This window comes from Lathamus discolor, chromosome W (assembly GCF_037157495.1).
Source record: "Lathamus discolor isolate bLatDis1 chromosome W, bLatDis1.hap1, whole genome shotgun sequence".
In the NCBI taxonomy this organism is placed as follows: Eukaryota; Metazoa; Chordata; class Aves; order Psittaciformes; family Psittacidae; genus Lathamus; species Lathamus discolor.
Window position 1 is genome coordinate 35,349,473 of NC_088908.1, and position 27,282 is coordinate 35,376,754.

At 44.7% G+C, this 27,282-nt stretch overlaps 1 pseudogene; it reads left to right on the forward strand.

The window, feature by feature from the left end:
• The first annotated feature begins 3,026 nt into the window (after positions 1-3,026).
• LOC136004225 (carbohydrate sulfotransferase 8-like) lies at positions 3,027-26,899 on the forward strand (annotated as a pseudogene).
• Positions 26,900-27,282: the final 383 nt, after the last annotated feature.

The following is a 27,282-nucleotide window of genomic DNA, read 5'->3' on the forward strand; positions in this document are numbered from 1 at the left end:
AGTCTGCAGACTGAGATGAAGTCACTACCACCACTTCCCTAAAAAACTGTTTATACTATACTAATACTGAAAAGAACATTCTTGCTTAAGCTAAGAGGCACCTTATATGTATATATATATACCGTTTCTGTGAACAAACCAAGTCACCCTTTCACAGGACAGCATCTCTTGCCATTCTATAATTGTCCAAAGCATTAGAATAGACCAATAGGCTACAAATCAGCACAGAGTTTTTAATATAATGATGCACAGACTGATTTACTTTTCAAGCTTCAAATCCAGTCAAGTTTTACACAGAGATTATGTTCAGAAAAGTCTTCATAGGCTGAGATTTAAATCGGAAAGTTCTTTCAATTTGTTTTCAAAGTGGGATTGAGTGCGCCCTCAGCAAATTTGCTGATGACAACAAGCTGCGTGGTTCGGTTGATACTCTGGAGGGAAGGGATGCCATCCAGAGGGACCTTGACACGCTTGTGAGGTGGGCTGATACCAACCTCATGAAGTTCAACCACGACAAGTGCAAGGTCCTACACCTGGGTCAGAGCAATCCCAGGCACAGCTACATATTGGGCAAAGAAGAGATTCAGAGCGGCCCTGCGGAGAAGGACTTGGGGGTGCTGGTCTATGAGAAAATGAACATGAGCCGGCAGTGTGCACTTGGAGCCCAGAAAGCCAACTGTATCCTGGGCTGCATCAAAAGGAGCGTGACCAGCAGGTCGAAATAGGTGATCCTACCCCTCTACTCTGCTCTTGTGAGACCTCACCTGGAGTATTGTGTGCAGTTCTGCTGTCCTCAACATACAAAGGAAATGGAACTGTTGGAACAAGTCCAGAGGAGGGCCACGAGGATGATCAGGGGACTGGAGCACCTCCTGTATGAAGATAGGCTGAGGAAGTTGGGGCTGTTCAGCCTGGAGAAGAGAAGGCTGCGTGGGGACCTAACAGCAGCCTTCCAGTACCTGAAGGGGGCCTATAGGGATGCTGGGGAGGGACCCTTCGTCAGGGACTGTAGTGACAGGACAAGGGGTAATGGGTTAAAACTTAAACAGGGCAAGTTTAGATTGGATATAAGGAGGAAATTCTTTCCTGTTAGGGTGGTGAGCCCCTGGAATGGGTTGCCCAGGGAGGTTGTGAATGCTCCATCCCTGGCAGTGTTCAAGGCCAGGTTGGATGAAGCCTTGTGTGGGATGGTTTAGTGAGAGGTGTCCCTGTCCATGGCAGGGGGGTTGGAACTAGATGATCTTGAGGTCCTTTCCAACCCTAACTATTCTATGATTCTATGATTCCATGACTATGGACAATAAAGAGCATCTAATCTGCCTCTCCCCAACTCCACAGTCAGTAGAATGCGCAATGAAGCACCGTCTGAATTGGTACCTCACATGGAGTACAGCTACCAAAGCTGAAGCTTTTGAGCTTTTGACAATTAGAGTTCTACCCTGCTGTCCTTATTCAGCGAAGCTGATTGATGGGAGTTTTGCCTGAAATCGGTTCTGCGAAGCCAGCAATGTGAGACTGTGTCCTGGGTTCAGCAGTAGCAGTTATTTTTCTCCTTCTTAGTAGCTAGTGCAGTGCTGTGTTTTGATTTTTTGGCCTGGAAACAGTGTTGATAACGCTGATGTTTTCAGTTGCTGTTCAAATGTTTGGTCTGGCCAAGGACTTTCTGAGCCTCATGCTCTGCCAGGGAGGAGGGAAAGCTGGGAGGAATCAGAGACAGGACGCCTGACCCAAACTAGCCAAAGAGGTATTCCATACCACAGCACGTCATGCCCAGGATGTAAAGGAGAGTTACCCTGAAGGGGAGGGACTGGGGGTTTGGACGAGGTCAGTGCTCGGCTGGGGGGAGTGGGGTGAGTTATTGGTCGGCTGGTGTTGAGGTGTTGTATTATTTCCTCTTGTTATTTCCTTTATCATTATTATTATTATTGGTGGTAGCAGTAGTGATTTGTGTTATATCTTAGTTACTAAACTGTTCTTATCTCAACCTGTGGGAGTTGCATTCTTTTTAATTCTCCTCTCCTTCCTTCCAGGAGCAGGGGGAGGGCAAGAAGGGGGGGAGTGAGTGGATGGGTTGTGTGGTTTATGGCTGACTTTGTTTAAACCACGACAGTTCCTTTTGGCGCACAACGTGGGGCACGAAGGGTTGAGATAACGACAGATCTGACCGGATTAATAGTCACTCATCACAATGCTGATTTATTGGCTCTCAGAGTTGTTTCTCTTGATCTCACAGTTTCAGAATGCTGTATATTACTTAGAGCCAGTATTTGCTGTGATAGTGTTTATCAAGTGTGGGGCTTGGGCTAAGGTTCTTGTTTTCATACGCGGATTGACTCCACATCTCGTTAAAGTTGTAAAGTATGTATGCTTTATTCAGCGCTGAGGTGCATGGGGATCGTTCCTCCAAAGTATGCACACCCAGGGTCGTTTTTCCTTTACATTTATTCCCTTAAGGCATACATATGCATTAGATTACTGATACGCCTATACATATTTAGTATCTGTCCCCGCTTCGTATTATAATGAGCTAGAAGGTCCTTTGCGCCTGCGCAGTGCCCCCTCTGGTCATGGGCAGGGGTCTCAAGATGAAGTAAATGAGTCTTCCTCCTGTGGGCAGGGGTCCTCAAGATGAAGTAAATGAGTCTTCCTCTTCTTAAACTTTTCACCTTTTAATCTTCCCGCATGGCTTTTAGGGCTTAGTCGGTATCTCATCCATAAATCATCAGCTTCTCCCCCTGATCAATAGACCCAGACATTCGCATTTCCTTGTCAATAGTTGCTTATCAGTAGAATCAGGCCTCTGTCTCCTCTCCTTATCAGTAGTTTGTGCCTTGTTCTGTTTAGTAAGCATGATAGGTGTTTACAACAGACAACACTTTTGTTTAAGCAAGGAATTCTTCTAACTCTCTTATACAATCCCCTTGTTCCCTTGTACATTTATTAACCTTGTATCAGTTTCACTGTACTTTATGACAATGACTTGTAATATGGGCGGGCTCTGACAGCAGGGTGCGACGGACGTGGCCATGGACTTGTACCTGGCCGTCCCGCTGCTCTTCACCGTCCTGGCCCTTGTCCTCGTCTCCATCTTTGTGAGGCTGCGGGGAGCCGAAGGAGAGCGGCCCCGGGAGCCGGCGGCGGCCGAAGCTGCCCGAGAGAGCGGCCCCGGGGACCAGGCGGCAGCGGGAGTGTGGCCGGAGGCCGGGAAGGAGGCGGCTGCTGAGCAGCGCGAGGAAGCGGCGGAGGAGCCGAGCCCCGCGGCCGAGCCCAGCCCCGCGACGACCGAGAGCGTCCCCCGGAAGCCGCCCCCCGAGCCCCAGGAGGATGCAGGAGTCCACGCAGCATTTCCCAGCAAGGCAGAGGAGGATCTGCACTCAGGAAAAGAGAAGCTGGTGGTGGGAGAGCCGGCAAGCACAGCAGCTACACCAGCCCCAGGGACAAGTACAGCAGCATCATTTGAGAGTTCTGAAGGGTTTGAATGGCCTTTGGGTACCCTTGGGACCTGCTTGCTGATTGTAATGGGGATCACCATGTTGGCACACACACAGAGGTTGTTCTACCCATGACCATTTTGTCTGATTTCAGAAGTTAAGCAGAGTCAGGTTTGCTTCTTGTCTGGGGTTAGACGACAATATAGGAGAACCAGGAGATCTTCCCCAAGGCTGGGCAGTCATGAGTGGCAGGGTGTGTGGGACAGTATGAGCGAGTATCTAGTCCACTGGGCCCCTCTAGTGCTTTGGAAGCATCACAGATGGAAGGCAGCTGTATGGAGTCCCCAGGAAGGAGCTGCAGAAACTGCTGAAGGGAACAGTGAATTATTTTGAGCCTGGTGGTCCCATGACACTTCAGGCCATCAAGGCAGAGATGCAACATAAAGATGGACTCATGATCGATGGGTGGACTTGGCAATGGACACTATTGCCCAGGTTATTCACGAGTGTGAACACTGCACACAGCCTCTCCTGGTCTGAGAGGCTGCTGCAAGAGATGGAGCCTGACATCATGAATCAGATGGACTCAGCAGCTTTATAGGGACTGGTCCATGCACTAAGATAAGAGTGATGGTATATTGAAAATGTGGGATCTGAGCATGATGTGAATGGTATGGAATAAGGGGTGGATACTGTCCTGGGTTCAGCAGTAACAGTTATTTTTCTCCTTCTTAGTAGCTAGTGCAGTGCTGTGTTTTGATTTTTTGGCTTGGGGACAGTGTTGATAAGGCTGATGTTTTCAGTTGCTGCTCAAATGTTTGGTCTGGACAAGGACTTTCTGAGCCTCATGTGAGCAGTGCACAGATTTAGGAGACCTTCCTCTGTATTTCTAGGGATCAGCAATATCTTCAGTGCAACAGTTGTCTGAAAGACTTGGATCATTAGAATGGATCAGGAATTACACATGCTGAATACCCGAATTATCTTCAAAGTGGTAGATGTCTGAAAAAATGATGCTGGTGTAAGTACCAAATGATTTTTTTATGAGGAAAAAAATAGTTTTCATGGTTTTACCTAGAGGTAGTGCTGATGCCAGCAATTCTGGGAAAAGACAAGTTTGGGTTTATGTGACAAGTGAATCTTTCCCAATTACACAGGCTGCTTTGTCAGAAAATGATGACCCACTGAAATTATTCATGCAATATACAGATAAGATCTGGGATCATTCCAGTGATTTAATGAGACAAAGCCAATGCCAGGTACAAAAAGAAGTAAAGTTTGGAAAAAAACAGCAGTCACGCCTCCTGCAAATAGCTAATCCAGATGATTAAACTAGAAATCCATTAAGATATCATCCCTGGTAGCATACTTAAAGACTTCACAAAAAAACCTCAAAGTATATGGAAGGTAGCATTTATGTGTGCTAGAGACAGAATTAATATTCAAAAATGTGCTCATGATAGACAAAAGTGTTTAGACTGTTTTCAGTAAGAATTAAGGGATCTGGACCACTAGATGACACTTAGAAAGGTGAGTAAAAACGCCATTTCAGTGACATGTTGTGAAGAATACCTAAACTAGGTCAAAGAAAGTTTACCTAAACTACTGGTTATGGATCAGATACTTGGGAACATTATTCTCTATTATCGTGGTTTAAGCCCAACCGGTAACTCAGAACCATGCAGCCGCTCTCTTACTCCCCCCCTTCTTCCCCCCCACTCCCGAGGGATGGGGAGGAGGATCAAAAGAATGTAAATCCCACTGGTTGAGATAAGCCCCTTACTGGGGGCCTTTTTACTCAGTTGCCCATTTCCATGAAGCAACTCTATGGACCATGCATGCAGTGACACTAGCTGGGAAAGACTGCATAGGATACTCTGTCTGGTTTGGTAGCCATAAATATTGTGCAGCTGTCTGCTGTTAGTGTTATGACACATAACTAACAGGCTCCTTCTGCCCTACTCTCCAGTAAAATCTTGAAAATTATCCAGTTATGATAATCACTTGCCTTTCAGTGCAGGGTAAAACCACAGGAAACAGACATTGCTGTATCGCAAAGCTGTATCAGGCACGGTTACATGGTCCTCAATTCCAATTCATACTGCCAGCCTCCCACAATCAACATATTTAAAAACATGCATTAGAAAAGCTACTGAATGATTCAAGTTTTGGCGCTGGTATCAATTATTTCATTTCAATGGCTCTCACTCACAGGGAACAGATTCTGTAATTCTCAGATTCTCACCACCCTTACCTGTAAGGGTGGCGAGGCACTGGAATGGGTTGCCCAGGGAAGTTGTGAATGCTCCATCCCTGGTGGTGTTCAAGGCCAGGTTGGACAGAGCCTTGGGTGAGACGATTTAGTGTGAGGTGTCCCTGCCCATGGCAGGGGGGTTGGAACTAGATGATCTTAAGGTCCTTTCCAACCCTAACTATTCTATGATTTCTTTTCAATGGGTCTCACACACAGGGAACAGATTCTAGAAGCTCATTTTCATACACACAGCTCTGATCCAAAGCCAGCAATTGTTAGGGGAGTCTCCTTTGTATCAGCTGTCCATGGATGATGCCTCTCTGTGACAATTCATCAGGTTTTGGCAAGGTTTTTTTCATACATACAGAATACATCCCTGTTCAGACAGATAACATAAGGGAATTCAGCTTTTTGCAGGTTTACTGTGCAGATGTCCTCTTGGTTACAGTGTCCCACAATGCATGAAAGACTGTAAGCTGGTCATGTAAAAGTAAAAATGTATATTTATCACAGGCTTCCCTAAAATTTATTTCTAATGGGGAGGAGAACATTTAATACAATGTGCATGTACTTTTCCATGTGGAGACAAAGCATCAATGTCTCTTTTTCTGCTTGTGAGTTAAGAAGCTGTTCTTTAGCTTGTAGGATGTGGCTGTTGCTAAGACAACTGCGGTGCAGCCACTTACAATGGCCATGATCATGCACCACAATCTGTAATTTACCCACTGATACCTCATTTATTAGAGCAGAGAAACAGCAGGGTGGTTGCTGCACTGTGCCCCACATAATGCAGGATGGTATGAATGGCTGTCACTACCTGCTCTGGGTCTAAACTGATGCTGCATTTGAAAGGAAAACAAATATTGCAGTAAATGCTTTGTCAAAGTGAAGTTTAACCTCTCAGCCTGGGAAGGGAAATGAAGGAAAGCTCTTGTACTTTGCAGTTGCCTCAAAATGCAACTTTCTACATTATATTTGAAGGACTTCAATTTTGGTGCATACTTGTAATGATCTCAATATAAGAGTCCTTCAGAGCCTGGGGAAACAAGGAAAAACCAGCAGAGTCTGGGGCTTTACACTTGGTCACTCCATTGCATGGCAAGGAACAGGATTCGCATGCAAAAGTGTGTTCTACCACTTGGGAGGATGAGCTAGTATCAAAACTTCTTTGCCCTGTGGATGGTCTGCACCATGCTGTTCAATTTCTGAGAACATCTTCAGGATCAGTTACCAATGTCACAGTGTCCAAACTTGTCACAGGAAGCATTCCTACAGTAAACCCTTACTATTACTGCTAGTAGGTTTCTACAATGCACAGAGTTAATTTGGCCATTGTAGTCTTATGCTTCTGTGCTGGCTAGGATATAAAATTGTTTGGGGAACATTTCTAAAGCCTGTATGTTATAATCCTATGTCCATGCAAAAGTAACTGGTAAGTCACTTACTAAATGTTCATAAGGTCAGAGAGAAAGAAGAGAGAGGAAATGCAAAAGGCTAAGGAGACAAGAGAAACAGAAGAGCACATGAACACACACAGATTACTGTCCATTGGAGGAGCTATTAGGGCAGCAGCACCTGCCATCTGAATCCAGTAAAGCACCTTGATAGATCTGAATTTCAGTTATAAAAACTTCACAGCACTTGCAGTACCTAATGGTGTCATATCATCACTGCAAGGACACCAAGACATGCCGAAAAAGTTGCTTTTTGTCTTGTTTTGTATACCCTGTCTTAATAGACATGCACCTTGTGTTCTGTAGCATATCAGTACTGAGCAGTTATGTCTGTGTTGCTACTGATAACAAGCATCAGTGAGGAAAAAATTGAAAGACAACTATAGAAGATAACTATGAAATGAATCTCAAATATTCATTTTCTTGTAATCCAGTACTTCCATTTCTCTCAGAGTGCCACACATCATTAAGACATTGGTAAGTACAGGTTCCTGCTCAGATTTTCATGTGGACAACAACTAAGCCAGTCACGTGAACAGCAGTTCACACTCTATGTACAGAATATAGATCTTTAAGATTCTTCTACCTCCTTGTTTTGTCATGTATTAATTCTGTGCATAACTATTTTAGTTTACTGCAATAAAATCCATTCTTAAGGCACATTCTCTAATGAACACATAAAAATATGTTATTTTGTTAGAAATGTGTTATGAATAGCTTAGTATCAATTTTAAAGAACTGCGAGTAGCTTTCAAATGGCTTCTTATTTCACTTATCTCTATCGGCAACTAAGACAGAAAAATGCTATAAAATCATTCTTATTAAAGCATTTTGAGAGGTTTTTAGCAATGCATAGATGTGCCATTGTAGGCTTAAATTTTAAACTAAAACACAATAGTGTCTGTGCCTTTAACATAGCAGAATAGACCAAACTGTTCTAACTTACTAACACATAGAGAGAAAGGAATGTTGGGCTGATGGGGGAAAGGAACATCACAGGACTGATAACAACTATGGAGACAGTAAATAAGACCAAGGATGCCAGCCTCTGAGATAGCAGAGTGGTGCCCAGCGTTGAGCGAGACTGTAACAGAATAGAAGCAAGGACATACCAGCTGCTAACTTGGCACAAGGACCTTACAAGCGTGCACAAACACTGAGGTCATTCAGTAAACACAATGAGGAAGGCTATTGGCGACCACCAGAGACCCCCACTCAGCAAGAAAGCGCATGCTTAATTAGGATGCAAATATGATAATTAGTTCCTGGAAACACTGTAAATATGCATGATTATGCTAAATGTATAGCTGCTGCCAGCAAGTATAGGGTGCGTTCACCTTTGCAAAACGATTCTCATGTGTGCCCAGTGCTACAATAAAGAATGCCTGCTTTCTAAAACTCCAAATTGAGTCTTAGAGAGTTCTCCAACCAATTTTTATGGTAACACCATCAGTATAACATTTTAAGTAACACACCTAAATGTAGAACTGTTTCTAGAGATCATACAGGAAACATGCCGTAAGGGAAATATTCTTATGATAAAAGAGAGTTCCTATACATATTCTTACTTCATAAAGCCACTTGTGAATCCCAGCTTAAAGACAGGAAAGTTATGTACCTTAATCCTTATTTATGTTGCTTTAAAATTTAACTGATGTTCCAAGCAGCTCATGTTTGAATGCTCCAGTTAAATCCATGTATGTTGCTAAAGGTTCAGCACTTGGGGGAAATTCCTGTCTTGAAGGGCACCAATTTCAAATTTAGCATTTGAGTATTATTTTCCATACTTGGAGTCACAGCAGAATGCAGTATATTTGAACTCAGGTGACCAGCCCAAATATTCCTGCAGCGATTCACATCTAGACTTCAACATATAACTTGATCAAATTTTTCAGTCCCTGATTTCAGCTTCATAATGCAGTTCCCCAAATTTCACTGAACTCTGTAGGTTTGCTGAGCATGAAAGAAATGCCAGAGCAGCAGGTGAGATACTGTGTCAGTGACAACATATAATGGTCCGTAGTAAAACACACAAAAATAGAAAAGTACTGTTTGTCCACTTTGGCTCCTCCCCGGAAAGTCCCGCTTTGGCTTCTCCCCGGAAGGACCCGCTTTGGCTCATCCCCGGAAAAGTTCCGACCCTCGGAGACCTTTCTAGATATAGCTGACCACTTCTTCCAATGAAGGATGGCCCCCTATATCAGAATGAGTGCGCATTTTTGCTAGTATAAAAGCCAGAGCCTTAGACAATGCGAGGAGGCAGAACATCATCCTACCCAAGTCAATGGTTCCTCCACGGGGACACCCACTAAGGTTCAGCCTGCCATCTCGCATTACGATGATGTTTCTTGGACCTGGTTTCCTGATCGTCATTACATTGTCTTTGGGGTTGGTAAGATAACCAAACATCAGAAATATCCTTTACTGTATCTTTTGTTATCTCTATATTTTCCCTGTATTAATAAACTAGTTGTGATTTGTTATTGTTTTGCATTTCTCTCAACCCGGAATCCTCAAACTCTGGAACAGGTACACATGTATGTCCCACTGGAAGTCTTCCTCCTGATGCTATTTGATGGATGGACCACTCGGTGGATAAAGAACTGGCTGGATGGCCAAACACAAAGAGTTATGGTCAATGGCTCAATGTCCAGCTGGAGACCGGTAACGAGTGGTGTCCCTCAGGGATCGGTGTTGGGACCGGTCTTGTTTAACATCTTCATTGCTGACATGGACAGTGGGATTGAGTGTGCCCTCAGCAAGTTTGCCGATGACACCAAGCTGTGTGGTTCGGTTGATACGCTGGAGGGAAGGGATGCCATCCAGAGGGACCTTGACACGCTTGTGAGGTGGGCTGATGACAACCTCATGAAGTTCAACCATGACAAGTGCAAGGTCCTACACCTGGGTCGGAGCAAACCCAGGCACAGCTACAGATTGGGCAAAGAAGAGATTCAGAGCGGCCCTGCAGAGAAGGACTTGGGGGTGCTGGTCGATGAGAAAATGAACACAGTGCGGCAGTGTGCACTCGCAGCCCAGAAAGCCAACCGTATCCTGGGTTGCATCAAAATATTCTCTTCCCTTGTGTCGTAGTTTAAACAAAAGTCATCCATAAATCACACAGTCGCTCTCTCACTCCCCCCCTTCTTGCCCTCCCCCTACTCCTGGAGAGAAGGAGAGGAAAATCGAAAAGAATGCAAATCCCACGGGTTGAGATAAGAACAGTTTGGTAACTAAGGTATAACACAAATCACTACTGCTGCCACCAATAATAATAATGATAAAGGAAATAACAAGAGGAAAGAATACAACACCTCAACACCAGCCAACCGATAACTCACCCCACCCCACCCAACTGAGCACCGACTGATACCTCGTCCAACCCTGCAGTCCCTAGCCCTTCCGGGTCACTCCCCGTTACATCCTGGGCATGACATGCTGTGATATGGAATACTTCTTTGGCTCGTTTGGGTCAGGTGTCCTGTCTCTGCTTCCTCCCAGCTTCTTTCTTGGTCAGAGTAAACATTACTGAGCAGCGACTAAAAACAGTGTTATGAGAGCTGTTCCCAGGCCAAAAGTCAAAAACAGCAGGGCTGGAGGCAAGGCCCCTTTAATAGTCATCACAACATTGGACAATTAAGTCTTGTAGAAAGGGATTATTCTTCTTGATCACAGGAGCTGGAGTAGCTGCACTGTCTGTTGCGGTTGAAGTTTGAGTAGCTGCTGTACTTGTTGCTGGGGGTGGTGTAGCTGCTGTGCTTGGAGCTGGAGTAGCTGCATTCTCTGTTGCTTTGCCCTCAGATCCAGGGACATTTTTTTCCTTTTGAAGGTGCTGGATAGTGTTGAACAAGTCCCTGTAAGCATAGGCCAAGCCACAGCACGTTGCCATGATTTGTCTGTCTCTGGCATGGCCAGAATGACAACATACCTCATTTAAGTGTTTTAGTAATTTTTCTCGATTTTCCACTTGTTCAGTGGTGAAATTCCAAAGCACTGGAGGGGCCCACTGACCTAGATACTTGCCCATACTATCCCACACACCCTGCCACTCATGGCTGTCCAGCCTCAGGGAAAATCTCTTGGTCCTCTTATATCGTCGTTTAACCCCAGACAAGGCCCGAACCTGACTCTGCTTAACTCTCGGGACCAGACGAAATGGTTGTGGGCAAAACACACTCTGTATGTGTGCCAACATGGTGATCCACATCACAATCAGCAGACAGATAGCAAAGCCACAGTTCCACAGTTCTGGATTTCCGAAGGGCCAACTTTGGCCTCTTCAGTCAACTGCTAAGGGAAGTCTCATGGGAAAGTGTACTAGGCGGTAAAGGGGCTCAAGATAGGTCGTTAGCATTCAAGGACCGCTTCTTCCAAGCTCAGGATCGGAGCGTCCCAATGAGTAGGAAGTCAAGTAAGGGATCTAGGAGACCGGCGTGGTTAAACAAGGAGCTGCTGGACAAACTCAAGTGGAAAAGGAGAATCTATGGATTATGTAAGGAGGGGCTGGCCGCTTGGGAGGAATATAGGACAGTTGTTAGAGGATGTAGGGAGGCAATTAGGACAGCTAAGGCCTCCTTGGAACTCAATCTTGCTAGTCGGGTTAAAGACAATAGAAAGGGCTTCTTCAAATACATAGCAAATAAAACTAACACAAGAGGCAATATAGGCCCACTGCTGAACGAAGTGGGTGCCCTGGAGACAGAGGATATAAAGAAGGCAGAGGTGCTGAATGCCTTCTTTGCCTCTGTCTTTACTCCTGCAGACTCTCCCCGAGGGCCCCGGATTTCTATAGCCCCAGAAGGAGTCAGGACAAAGGAGGAGTTTGCTTTGGTAGATGAGGATTGGGTTAGGGATCAGCTATGCAAACTGGACATCTGTAAATCGATGGGTCCGGATGGAATGCACCCACGGGTGCTGAGGGAGCTGGCGGAGGTCATTGCTAGGCCACTTTCCATCATCTTTGGTAAGTCGTGGGAAACGGGCGAGGTGCCTGAGGATTGGCGGATGGCAAAGGTCACACCAATCTATAAGAAGGGCAAGAAGGAGGACCTGGGTAATTATAGACCGGTCAGCCTTACCTCCATCCCTGGAAAGATGATGGAACAACTTATTCTTGACTCCATCACTAGGCATATCAAGGATGAGGGGGTCATTAAGAACAGCCAACATGGTTTTATGAGGGGGAAGTCATGTATGACCAACCTTATAGCCTTCTATGAGGAAGTGACTAGGTGGAGGGATGATGGTAGAGCGGTAGATGTAGTTTTTCTTGATTTCAGTAAGGCATTTGATACTGTCTCCCACAGCATCCTCATAGATAAGCTAAAGAAGTGTGGGCTTGACGATCAAGTAGTGAGGTGGATCGAGAACTGGTTGAAAGGAAGAAGGCAGAGAGTTGTGGTCAATGGCGCAGAATCTAGCTGGAGGTCTGTGACTAGTGGAGTTCCTCAGGGGTCGGTGCTGGGACCGGTGCTGTTTAATATTTTCATCAATGACCTGGATGAGGGAACTGAGTGCACCCTCAGCAAGTTTGCTGATGACACAAACTGGGAGGAGTGGCTGACACACCAGAGGACTGTGCTGCCATTCAGCGAGACCTGGACAGGCTGGAGAGTTGGGCGGGGAGGAACTTGATGAAATTTAACAAGGGCAAGTGTAGAGTCTTGCATCTGGGGAAGAACAACCCCATGTACCAGTACAGGTTGGGGGTTGACCTGCTGGAAAGTAGTGAAGGGGAAAGGGACCTGGGGGTCCTGGTGGATAGGAGGATGACCATGAGCCAGCAATGTGCTCTTGTGGCCAAGAAGGCAAATGGCATCTTAGGGTGCATTAGAAAGGGAGTGGTTAGTAGGTCAAGAGAGGCTCTCCTCCCCCTCTACTCAGCCTTGGTGAGGCCGCATCTGGAATATTGCGTCCAGTTCTGGGCCCCTCTGTTCAAGAAGGACAGGGAATTGCTTGAAGGAGTCCAGCGCAGAGCCACAAAGATGATTAAGGGAGTGGAACATCTCCCTTATGAGGAGAGGCTGAGGGAGCTGGGTCTCTTTAGCTTGGAGAAGAGGAGACTGAGGGGTGACCTCATCAATGTTTACAAATATGTAAAGGGTAGGTGTCAGGATGATGGAGCTAGGCTTTTTTCAGTGATATCCAGTGATAGGACAAGGGGCAATGGGTGTAAACTGGAACATAGGAAGTTCCACGTTAACATCAGGAAGAACTTCTTTACTGTAAGAGTGACAGAGCACTGGAACAGGTTGCCCAGGGGGGTTGTGGAGTCTCCTACACTGGAGATATTCAAGGCCCGCCTGGACAAGTTCCTGTGTGATGTACTGTAGGTTACCCTGCTCTTGCAGGGGGGTTTGACTAGATGATCTTTTGAGGTCCCTTCCAACCCTTGGGATTCTGTGATTCTGTGACAGGTCTAAGGGGTACTTAAAGGCCATTCAAGAACTTAAAAACTCTCAAACTACACTGTAAATGGTCTGGGGGGAGGGCTGGGAGGGTAAAAGAATGTCTCCTTCACAAGCTGACCACCCAAGAAGTTGAAAAAAGATGTGTAATTGCTAAGCACTTTTATTATATACCTCCAAAAGGTGACCACATTGGGAACATAAGCCAGATCAGTTTCATGATCAATGATTCTATTGTATTTACAAGTCATTGCTATTAAGTACAGCAAAACAATAACCCTAGCCCAGCCCCCCCAGCTGATAAACACTAACGCAGCAAATACCAGCTGTAAGTAAGGTACGACATGCTGAAACTGTGAGATCAAGAGTAACAACTTTGAGACCCAATAAATCAGCATTGTGATGAGTGACTATTAATCTAAAACAATGAATGCTTATCACAAATGCAATTAGACACAGTCCGGTCAGATCTGTCTTTATCTCAACCCTTCGTGCCCCACGTTGGGCACCAAAAATAACTGTCGTGATTTAAACCCTGTCCGCAAGTCAGCCATGCAGTCCACTCCCTCCCCACCCCTTTCTTCCCCCAGCTCCCAGAGGGTTGGGGAGGAGAATCGAAAGAATGTAACTCCCACAGGTTGAGATAAAAACTGTTTGGTAACTAAGGTATAAGACAAATCACTACTGTCACTACCAGTAATAATAATGATAAGGGAAATAACAAGAGAAAAGAATATGACCGCTCACTGCCCACCGACCGACACCCAGCCCAACCTGAGCAGCGATCTAGGCCTTCCGGGCAACTCACAGTTTATATACTGGGCATGATGTGCTACGGTATGGAATACCTGTTTGGCTAGTTTGGGTCAGGTGTTCTGTCTCTGCTTCCTCCCAGCTTTCCCTCCTCCCTGGCAAAGCATGAGACTCAGAAAGTCCTCGGTCAGAGTAAACATTACTGAGCAGCAACTAAAAACATCAGTGTTTTCAGCTCTGTTCCCAGGCTGAAAGTCAGAAACAGCAGTACACCAGCTACTAAGAAGGAGAAAAATGACTGCTGCTGCTGAACGCAGGAACCTCATAGCAGCCTTCCAGTATCTGAAGGGGGCCTATAAGGATGCTGGGGAGGGACTCTTCATCAGGGACTGTAGTGATAGGACAAGGGGTAATGGGTTCAAACTTAAACAGGGGAACTTTAGATTGGATATAAGGAAGAAGTTCTTTCCTGTAAGGGTGGTGTGGTACTCTAATGGGTTGCCCAGGGAAGTTGTAAATGCTCCATCCCTGGTGGTGTTGAAGGCCAGGTTGGACAGAGCCTTGGGTGACATGGCTTAGTGTGAGGTGTCCCTGCCCATGTCAAGGGCGTTGGAACTAGATGATCTTAATGTCCTTCCCAACCCTAACTATTCTATTATTCTATTCTACTAGCTTTTGTGCTTGATTTTTAAAGCACAGCATACCAGTGTAAAGTATAAATATCTCAAATAAGTTACCTTTATGAAATACTACTACAAAAATATAATTTGTTGTAATTAAACACTGTTAGATGAGCCCTAACAGCATAGAAATAACCATAGCAATTTTACTTATAAATACAAGTTTATAGATCAGATTTAAAAAAAAAGAAAGAAAAAACCCCCATGATTGATCATGTGTGTTGGACTTGCGTGTACTATGCATGCACTGTGTTTTGAGACCTTTCATAGTTCCATGAAAAGTAATCTGAAAGGACTGAGCTAGCCCAGTCATGCTTTCACTTACAATGGTCTATATAATACCTTTACCTGCGATTGTCGTTGTCAAAAAAGGCTGTGCATTTATCATGTAGACTTATTAAACTGAAGTTTTCAAGCAATTGAAGTTCTCAAGCTAGAGTGACAGTGATGATAGCAGTTTTATAAGTTGAAAAACCTCAAACTAATTTCATAATTAAGAAGTGCTTTCCATTATAGATTCCTCTATTAACTTATACTGTTCCTAACCTCTGCTCCTCTGCTAAGCAAAGAGATCCTACACATGTGATAAAGCTGCCTGCTAGGATTTTCACATCTTTATTATTACATTTTCAGTTGCACATGACTAGAAACCAGAAGATTTGGCAAAACACAGTTCTGTATTGTTTTGTCTCTCCAAAACTCCACAAACTTTACCTCACACACAACTCCACTGTATGTTGCTGTGGTTTTACAGCAAAGGATAGTACTTAATTCAAGCTATTCCTAAGATTAAGCCCCATACTATCCAAAGTTGCAGGGGGAGAAGTAACACAAGCTTTGTTAAGTGCATAAAGAGCAGCACTGATTTTTAGAGCTCTAATCTGGGACTGTGGATTTCGGCTGCTTCTCTCTGCTACTGGCCTTTTAGCTGAGGTTAAGCGATTGCTTTTCTCCATCTCAGTTTCCCCATCTGTAAAAGAGAGGTAGAGTCATTCATTCCATTTAATAATTGCTATGACATCTGTAAATAAACAGGCCTTCCATGGAGTATTGTTACTATGAAATACATTAATTATGACTCATCATAGGTCTATTTATCTTTTCATTGACAGAACTTGTTTCTGTTTTCCTTTTAGTTACTGAGAGGACACACTTATCAGTGCAACAAAAATGAAACTAATGTTTTTATTTTTACTAAATACTAACTCTAATTTTTTCTTTGTTTAGGGATAAAATATAACATGGGATTCCAGCAACCAAAAAAAGTAAGTCTTCAGAAGTACATAAGGCAAAATTGTACCCATATTCTGAGTATGGAGTATGGACAGAGATGGCTAAGATAAGACCACCAGACTGGGAGATGAAGTATTTAAAAGGAAAGATTCATTAAAGCTTTGCCATGAAGTATAATTTTCCTTTTAAAATATGAATTTGATAAGCTATGAAACTTTAGTTTTATGAGGCTTTTCCTAGACTGGATATTGCTAAAAGATACTGTAAAATTTGCATATATTAATCATAGAATAGTTAGGGTTGGAAAGGACCTCAAGATCATCTAGTTCCAACCCCCCTGCCATGGACAGGGACACCTCACACTAAACCATCCCACACAAGGCTACATCCAACCTGGCCTTGAACACTGCCAGGGATGGAGCATTCACAACCTCCCTGGGCAACCGATTCCAGTGTCTCACCACCCTAACAGGAAAGAATTTCCTCCTTATATCCAATTTAAACTTCCCCTGCTTAAGTTTTAACCTGTTACCCCTTGTCCTGTCACTACAGTCCCTGACGAAGAGTCCCTCCCCAGCATCCCTATAGGCCCCCTTCAGATACTGGAAGGCTGCTATTAGGTCCCCATGCGGCCTTCTCCAGGCTGAACAGCCCCAACTTCCTCAGCCTATCTTCATACAGGAGGTGCTCCAGTCTCCTGATCATCCTCGTGGCCCTCCTCTGGACTTGTTCCAACAATTCCATGTCCTTTTTATGTTGAGCACACCAGAACTGCACACAGTACTCCAGGTGAGGTCTCACAAGAGCAGAGTAGAGGGGCAGGATCACCTCCTTTGACCTGTTGGTCACACTCCTTTTGACGCAGCCCAGGATATGGTTGGCTTTCTGGGCTGCGAGCGCACACTGCCGGCTCATGTTCATTTTCTCATTGACCAGCACCCCCAAGTCCTTCTCCACAGGGCCGCCCTGAATCTCTTCTTTGCCCAGTCTGTAGCTGTGCCTGGGATTGCTCCGACCCACGTGTAGGACCTTGCACTTGTCGTGGTTGAACTTCATAAGGTTGGCATCATCCCACCTCACAAGCGTGTCAAAGTCCCGCTGGATGGCATCCCTTCCCTCCAGCATATCAACCGGACCACACAGCTTGGTGTCATCGGCAAACTTGCTGAGGGTGCACTCAATCCCACTGTCCATGTCAGTGATGAAGATGTTAAATAAGACCGGTCCCAACACCGATCCCTGAGGGACACCACTCGTTACCGGTCTCCAGCCAGACATCGAGCCATTGACCATAACTCTTTGTGCGTGGCTGCCCAGCCAGTTCTTTATCCACCAAGTTGTCCATCCATCAAATTGATATCTCTCCAATTTAGAGACAAGGATGTTGTGTGGGACAGAGTCAAACGCTTTGCACAAGTCCAGGTAGATGATGTCAACTTCTTTACCCTTACCCATCAATTCCGTAGCCCCATCATAGAAGGCCACCAAATTGGTCAGGCAGGATTTCCCCTTAGTGAAGCCATGCTGGCTGTCACCAAGCACCTTGTTGTTTTTCATGTGCCTTAGCATGCCACCCAGGAGAATGTGCTCCAAGATTTTGCCAGGCACAGAGGTGAGACTGACTGGTCTGTAATTCCCCGGGTCTTCCATTTTCCCCTTCTTGAAAATGGGGGCTATATTTCCCTTTTTCCAGTCGTCAGGAACATCACCTGACTGCCATGATTTTTCAAATATGATGGCCAGTGGCTTAGCAACTTCATTCTCCAGCTCCTTCAGGACCCGCGGATGGATTCCACCAGGTCCCATGGACTTGTGTGCGTTCAGATTTTTAGGATGGTCTCGAACCAGATCCTCTCCTACAGTGGGCCCAAGGTCTTCATTCTCACGGTCCCTGCGTCTACCTTCTAAGAACTGGGTGGTGCAGTCAGAGCCTTTGCCAGTGAAGACCGAGGCAAAGAAGTCATTCAGAACCTCAGCCTTCTCCAAATCCTGCGTAGCCAGTTCTCCCGAAAGCTTCCTCAGGTGGCCTGTTTTGTCCCTACTCTGTTTTTTGTTTTCTACGTACCTGTAGAATCCCTTCCTATTATCCTTAACATCCCTGGCTAGGTTTAATTCTAACTGGGCCTTAGCCTTCCTAACCTGGTCCCTAGCTTCCCGGACAACATCCCTGTACTCTACACAGGCTGCATGTCCTTGCTTCCATTTTTTATAAGCCTCTTTTTTCCTCTGAATTTTCCTCAGCAGCTCCTTATCCATCCAAGGAGGTCTCCTGGCCCTCCTGCTGCACTTCCTTCTAGTTGGGATGCAGCACTCCTGAGTTTGTAGCAGGTGATCCTTGAATATCAGTCTTGCGCCCCCCTGCCCTCCAGGGCTATATCCCATGGAACCTTACTGAGCAGGCTCCTGAAGAGGCCAAAGTCTGCTCTTTTGAAGTCCAGGGCAGTGAGCATGCTACACGCTCTTCTCACAGTCCTGGGGATCTCAAATTCAACCATCTCATGTTTGCTGCATCCAAGGCTGCCCTGGAGTACCACATTCTCAACAAGCCCTTCCCTGTTGGTGAGCACAAGGTCAAGCATGGCACCTTGTGGGAATCGCCGGGAGACGAGCTCATCAGATGATGACCAACAAGTCTCATTTATTGCTAAGCAGATGGATACTTATATACCTTGCTTGCATGTTTATAGTTTGGTTACAGAGAGATCATTGGCTTACAGCTTTTACATGTTACAAGATCATTGGTTTGTAGCTTCTACATTTTTGCAGCTACACCGTGCACCCCCCCCACCATCCTCCTTCTCATGCACTTATCACTTAGTGGCCTTGGCTGTGATTGGTCATAGTATGTTGCTGTTTGCCGGTGTCCTTCATTACCTCATTATCTGGCGTGAGAGGTTTGCATCATGTTCTACACAGATGTCTTGTTTCAGCTCGTTGATGGGAACGTGACCTTTGACCTTTTTTCGACAAGCTAATCCTCCACAATTCCCCCTTTTTCTTTATAAAGGAATAAGGACTGAGTCAGGAGTCGTTGTAAACAAGCAGAACAACATTGCAAAGCATAACAAAGTAACAAACCCCCTATAATTATGAGACCTATAACGGCGAAGCAGCTTGTAAAGCAAACGTATATGCAGCTCTATGAAATGAAACTTCTAAAATCAGCTAAGTATTTCTGAAGCGCTATAAGCGGGTTACATAAAAGATAATTTGACAGACTATACAAAAGTCTTTGTTTCAGCTAACTCTGGTGAAGATGCCTTACAGACTGGCAACCACCACAATATAATTCTACTGTAGGGTCACACTGATGACAAAAACTACAGTTATCAAAGCACTTGTTGTATCACCAATCTCAGTTGTACCACTATATGCCTGTGGCCATGGACCGGATCTAGGAGGGCAACCGTGCTCAACGAAAGCTCTGTGTTGACTAAGGAGTTAAGTTCTTCTATTAGTGGCTGTAACGCTCGGCGCAAGCAGCGCTCCTCCTGGGTCTGCAAGTCAGGGTCCATACACTAGCTCGGAGACGCCGTCACTGGAGCTTTTGCAGCAGCCGGTCTTAGTCACTTCTGTTTGTACAAAGTGCTTAATAACCGCTGGAATTTGTTCATCACCAAAGATGCATAAATAATTTAACGTAATTTCACCCATATAATCAGCATCGATGACACCTGGAACAATGAATAGTCCTTTCAACGCAGATGATGATCTCCCCAGTAGCAAGGCTAGTCTCATAGATTCTTTTAACAATTCTGGACCTAGCTGGACTTGAGCCTCCTTAGTGGAGAACTGTCCAGTTCCCATCAGGTGTTGTAATTGCACCCCAATCAGGGGATCTCCCTGGCCTCGCTGAACTGCAACTGCCTCTTGACAGGTTTTCTGCCAATACATGTTCCATAACAACAACTGCGAAGGGGTGAGGATTAATTTCACAATACTTTTAATATAACAGCAAATCTGTTCCCCAAATATATGACAACATCTGCCTAGTGGGTTCAAACTGAATGCCTGTAGAAAATAACAGTTTGCCTTAACTGAGATAGCAATTTCCAATTTAAGGGAGACATTTTAGCATTTACTGCCTGACCTTGAGCGTTAATCTGGTACTTAACAGGAAAGGCGAGAGTCTTTTCCTGCAACGCCTGCAAACAATCAAAATCATTGTTTGACAGAGCCTCTCTCTGAATAGATTTCCAATCTATCACCTGGATTCGCATTTGTCTACCTGTGCTCTGCAACTTTACTTTCCTTTCTTCTCTCCCCCCTCTTTTTTTTTTTTTTTCGAAAGTTGCTCACTCTGCTTTGCACGGCTACAAACAGCAGCCTGCTCGGCAGCAGCCACAGCTGCCTGCCTGCTTCAGCAGCAGCCATAAATACCTGTCAGCAACCACACTTTTGCGTTAACCCTTTCTTGCCTGAAATGTTAAACCACTACCTGTTAAAAACTTTTACATGAACACGATAACAAAAAAAATACATAGAACACCATCTGCTCTCATCACACACACACACATATGTATGCATATGGGATCCCACAAGCACATTTCACACAACTACAATATTTGAAACACAAAATCCAGACAATCATTGCTCACACTACACAGTCCCATGTACAAAACGTGGCATAAGGACCCTGTGAAGACTATCAGGAAACCAGCTCCAACAAGCATCATCGCAGTGTGAGGTGGCAGGCTCAGCCCTAGCGAGCGTCCCCGCAGAGGCTCTGCCTCCCTCACACTGCATGATTCTTGGGCTTTTATACTGACCAAAATGCACACTCATTCTGACACAGGTGGCCAGTCTATGTCAGAAGAAGTGGCCAGCAATATCTATAAAGGTTTCCAAGCATCAATAGAATCATAGACATATTTGCTAACTTCTAGTACATGAGTATCACAGACAGAATGAGTTGTATATAGGACCCCAAGTCCACGGTCCGTCACAGTCCTCCCGATACCCCTGATAAGGGCATACGAGACCTTCCCACCACGGGTCTTGATCCAGCACATACATCACAGGGAAAGCACACAATACATCTGCATCAATAATTCCAGGGAGAACAAACAGTCCCAGCATTGAGGCGGAGGATCTTCCTAGTAGTTAGGCACCCATGGCTTGTCCTTGTATTATAAGAGGACCCTTAATTTCTGTAGGGATCTTTTGAGGTTGTGAAGTTACAAGTGTTATTTCTACAGAGGTTGCCAGGTCCAAGCCGAGGCTTCCACTGGTTGCGGGTTGCAAGGGGGTGGAATCATCTGAGCTGCAGCGGCAACTTGTTTCTGCATGCTGCCGTTGGTGTACGCGCTCCTGTTGCAGTTTCCCGAACCTCGCCGACACATAGAGGTGTTATGTGAGTTGTTTCGGCATTTCTGACACCGCACTCCTGAGACAGTGCATTCTCGGCGGAGATGTCCCATTCCTCCACATCGATAACAGCGTAGAGGGCCGCGGTTACGCTGGCCAAGTGCGGCCGACGCTTGAAGGAGTGCAAGAGCGGCTAACACCTGAGTCTGTGAAGCCTTTGCTTGTTCCTGAATTCCCTCAGCTAGCTGTTTTATGGCATCTACTACCATAGCTTGCGGCCCTGTTGGTTGTGAGGCCATTCTTTCTAATGCTTCCTCTATAGTCCAATTAGCTCCCAAAGTAAGAATAACATTTCGGGTAATGGGGTTGCAGTTTTGTAAAGCCCATTGTTTTAACAAGGCTCCCTTCATATAGTCTGGGACGCCTGCTTTCTCAATAGCTGCAGCAGCTCTGTCTATAAAGGACCCAAATGATTCGTCTCGTCCTTGCTTGATAGCCATATATGAAGGCACACCTCCTGGGTCCTTAACTTGGTTAATAGCTTGCCGTACCAAATTCATAGCTGCTCTACACTTATCAGGTCCTAATAAAGCTTGTGCCTCGGTTCTAAAAAACGGTCCTGTACCCATTAACTCATCCAGGGTTACCCCGTAAAGGGGATCCCCAGGTTGTCTTTGTATAGCTACGAATCCATGAGCCAGATTTTGCCAATGAGCGTTAAAAAGCAACTGCTGATGTTGTGAGAATATAAGCTTAGCAATACTCTTGCAATCGGATGGTAGCAAGATATGAGCAGTCCAGATATAATCTAACATCTGCTTTACTGGCTCACTGGTGACTCCAAATTGACTGGCCGTCGCTCGTAATTGTGATAACAGTTTCCAATCTAAAGGGGTAACAGCTGCCATCAAACCACCCTGGTGTTGCTGAAAAGTCACCGGGCATGCCAACGAGGTCGCCACCTCATCGTCCCCCTTTTCAAGGCTGTCCTTAGCCACCGCTGCCCAAGCCTCCCTTCTTTCTTTAGCTATGGCCTCCACTAGGTCACTTTCTGCCCCAGGGATAGGCTCATAGCTTGAAAGAGGGTTAACAGAGGGCTTTTCTGGTTTTAGAGTCGTAGTGGTGGGGGGAGCTGTTGGTTCCGAAACTGAGGGGCTTGCTCCAGTGTCATCTGCATTTTGTGGAGATGGCAACATTACTTGTGAAAAAGCAGATGGCATTGGAATGGAGGAAGGCCAGTCAATTTCATAACTTCTGTTTTTTGCCTGAGCCGTGAGTGCCTGCTCAGCAGCTTTCTTTTCTGCCTGATATTGTAAAAGTTCATTATGTACCACCCGCCATAATTTACCTAACTTTGACTTTAACATCTCTAAAATAGTTCTCCAAATGACCAACAAATGTTTCACAGTGTCACTGCCTTCTGTGGCTGCGTTCTTCGGAGCTTTCCCGATCCCTACTGTCTTCCAAGCCTTTTGTTTTAACAGGGTATTATATATAGCTTGCCAAATCTTATCTCCAAATTTTTGCCTTTCTGCTAATTCATGGACAGTGTGAGGGTTAACAAAACATCCCTTAGACTGTCCATAAGCTAACAGTCCCTGCAGCTCTTTCTGCAGGTCGATCCCTTTAACCTGCCGCTTTTGTAAGAAGGCAGTAAATAAATCATACGCCGCTTGCCTTTCCATACCTTAGCGCGCTTGTTGCAGCCCCTTCAGGTTTCGGCGGCGCGTATCGGCCGGGCTCGTCTATACGGTCACCCAGGGTCCGGCGCTTAAAATCCTGAGATCTTGGCGCTTTGACCGTCCTGTGGCTGCGATCAGGACCCGAGCAGAACTTACGTCGTCCCACCGTGGTGTTCGAGGGATCACGTCGGGGTCACCATTTGTGGGAATCGCCGGGAGACGAGCTCATCAGATGATGACCAACAAGTCTCATTTATTGCTAAGCAGATGGATACTTATATACCTTGCTTGCATGTTTATAGTTTGGTTACAGAGAGATCATTGGCTTACAGCTTTTACATGTTACAAGATCATTGGTTTGTAGCTTCTACATTTTTGCAGCTACACCGTGCACCCCCCCCACCACCCTCCTTCTCATGCACTTATCACTTAGTGGCCTTGGCTGTGATTGGTCATAGTATGTTGCTGTTTGCCGGTGTCCTTCATTTCCTCATTATCTGGCGTGAGAGGTTTGCATCATGTTCTACACAGATGTCTTGTTTCAGCTCGTTGATGGGAACGTGACCTTTGACCTTTTTTCGACAAGCTAATCCTCCACAGCACCTCTCCTTGTCGGCTCCTCTATTACTTGCAGAAGGAAGTTGTCTTCCACACAATCGAGGAACCAATTAATTGATATCCTGTACGAAATATTACTGATCAATTAAATGTCGAGAGGCACTTAAAAATAGGCAAAAGAAAAATACTGATGAAAGTCCTCCATCTAGTGACTATTGGGACACTGACAGCAGCAGGGTATGTCTGTGGTGGGCTGCCACTTGTTCATAGTTAAGGACAAGTGCAAAATCTGCAAGGGAACAATCGTGCAGCTGCCATCTGTTACTCAAATGCTATTTCCTGGTGAAATCAGTAATGTGATTGACATCACTCCAGCTTGACCTTCTTGATGAAGGGTTACACTGCAGAAGACATTCAAATCATGGCATTTGAATTCTTCAAAAACTGTAGGTTCACCAACAATTTAAAAGAGTAAATGTGAAGGGTAATATTTAGAAATACATCTGGTATTCTACATTGACGAAAACTTCAATACACCTTTGACTACTAGAAACAACCTCTGAAGACAGCATACAACAAGTACTCCCAACAGCTGAATACATAGTGTCTTCCATGAAATATTATCACCCGGTTTCCCAGTTCACACACCACCTCCATTACAAGACATTTTAGAAGCCTGTGTTCTGCAACAACTTGCATAGTAGTCTAAAAACTGTGTTTAGCACTTACCTGTTCTGTTAGACTTTTGTATAATAGTCATCAACTTCAGAAAGTCAACTAGAAAATAATATGATCTGGTTTTTTTTCTTCTTTTGTCACGACTGCTTTTTATTGAATACTGAGTCTCTTTTCTGAGACTTTTTTTTAAACCTCTCACCATTAAAGAAGGATGAGGCAGAATATAACCTGCACGGCAACACAAGTTTTTTAAGTTACCCATAGCATTGCTTTTTTCAGCCAAGAGAGGCTTGTAAAACCACTATTACAATTCATCAACCACAATACAATCTGCCACCTTGAAAGAACATGACCCTATTAATCCCCATAATGTACCCCTTAAAATTCATCCCTTATCTTATTTTTGAAGCCAGTTTTAAATACTATCAGGGAGCAAATAAAGACTGAAAATAAAAAATGTACAATTTATAAAGCCTCTATATAAACATTACATATTTTGGGTAAGCAATAAACATTCTGCAACTACATCTGCTTCCTCTGTTGAAATACTCCCTGGTGGTTCATATTCTACTTGGCTCCCAGGTAAACTCTCAAAACAGAGATGACATGTAGTTAAACAGTGTCCAGGACTGAATTTTAGTCTTAGAGGCACAGACATGTAGACAGGGATTAAATTCGGCCACTTTGAGAAGCAGGAAGTAGTGCAGCACATCTGGGCTGTATGCCAGAAGTAGTATTAACCAGTGAGATCCACCTAATGAAAAGCAGCAGGTCCCAAAAAACCCTTATCCATAGAGCCGTATTGCTTACTCTGTTTTCAGTTGCCTAATCCCATCCAGAGATTTATTCCGCCCCTTACTGCTTCTCATCAAGTCTCAATCGCTTTGGTCCAAGGCTCACCTCACTCAAGCCTCCCTTTAGGGTCCTTACTCATGCTGCTCTCACCAAACCCACTTCTCTGCAAAGCTTCCATGTTTTCCCTTCAGTCCTTTCTGCTTCCCTTTTCCCACTCTTGCTCCATCTACATCTTCACTCTGCTTTACAAACATCATAAACCTCCCTTCCTTGTCAGTCTTTTCTCTGTGCACAACTTCCCATTCAGATCTGAACTGGAATTTGCCAACTCAGGTTCATCTCAGCCTTTGACTTTCCTGTAAGCACAGAAAAAGATTACAACAGTCCATACCATAGTGTAGGCCCAGCATCAAGGACTTGAAGCAATGCCTTTTGCTGTACAACTCTGCTGAGCTCAGAGTGTGTGAAAGATCCACGTTGTTTTACAAGCTGTTAACAGTGACAAACACCTTCTCATTTATTAATATCTTTCATCTATTTTTCCCATCAGGACTGCATTTCCAGCAATAACCAGGATAGAAGATTAAGAAAAAATACTGCAGACAGTGTAGCAACAGTAAAGCAGAGCGATTCATTACACCTATATGAAAACATGCCCACTAAGCTTCAAAGCACAGACAGAAGGCAAAGTAGCATAATGTTTACTATGAAAGATCAGCAGAACGATGAAGAAAGTAATTCCATCAGTCTCAATAAATGAAGGAGATTTATAATTTAAAAAGCCTAATTCTTATTTCCACAAACAGCTCCACTCTCAACCTGCCCATGCTTAAATCTGAGGATAGAAACAACAAATGGAAAAGTCTCTATCAGATCCAAGGAGAAAGAAAGTGGATTATGAGAGAAACTTGTTCTAAGTACAAGAGTAATAATAGAAGAATAATCACTCCTTATCATGTTTCTAGAATATTTGTAAAAGATAAATATAGAGTTTTACACTGTGAAGTTCCAAAATCCAGCTGCTCTAACTGGAAACGGGTGCTCACGGTTCTCAACGGGCTGGCTTCTTCCACAAAAGATATGCAGCACAACACAGCGCATTACGGAAACTATTTAAAAAGACTGTATGGGTTTGATCACAAAGGAATTTATCATCGGCTCAACACTTACACAAAGATGCTTTTTATTCGTGAGCCTTTTGTAAAGCTGGTATCTGCATTTCGGGACAAGTTTGACCACCCAAACAACTACTACCATCCAGTTTATGGAAAAGCCATCATTTCCAGGTACCGTGTCAAATGCCACAAAAGAAGCATTAAGGACAGGCACTGGAGTCAAATTTAAAGAGTTCATTCAGTATCTCCTGGATGTACAGAGGCCAGTGGGTATGGATATCAACTGGGACCATGTCAACAGGCTTCGCAGCCCATCTTTAATAGAATACAACTTTGTTGGGAAGATTGAAAGTATGGAAGAAGATGCAAACTTCTTGCACTTAATTGGTGCTCCACAAAATTTAACTTTCCCCAAGTTTAAAAATAGGCACTCCAATGAAGAAAGAGTTACTACTAAAATTAGGCAACAGTATTTTGCACAGCTTTCTCCTTCCTTCTCAATGACAACAAAGCTATGACTTTTACTATATGGATTACTTGATGTTTAACTAAAAGTCTTTATTGTGTGCAGTTCTGGTGTCCTCAACATAAAAAGGACATGAAACTGTTGGAACAAGTCCAGAGGAGGGCCATGAGGATGATCAGGGGACTGGAGCACCTCCTGTATGAAGATAGGCTGAGGAAGTTGGGGCTGTTCAGCCTGGAGAAGGCTGCGTGGGGACCTAATAGCAGCCTTCCAGTACCTGAAGGGGGCCTATAGGGATGCTGGGGAGGGACTCTTCGTCAGGGACTGTAGTGACAGGACAAGGGGAAATGGGTTAAAACTTAAACAGGGGAAGTTTAGATTGGAGATAAGGAGGAAATTCTTTCCTGTGAGGGTGGTGAGACACTGGAATTGGTTGCCCAGGGAGGTTGTGAGTGCTCCATCCCTGGCA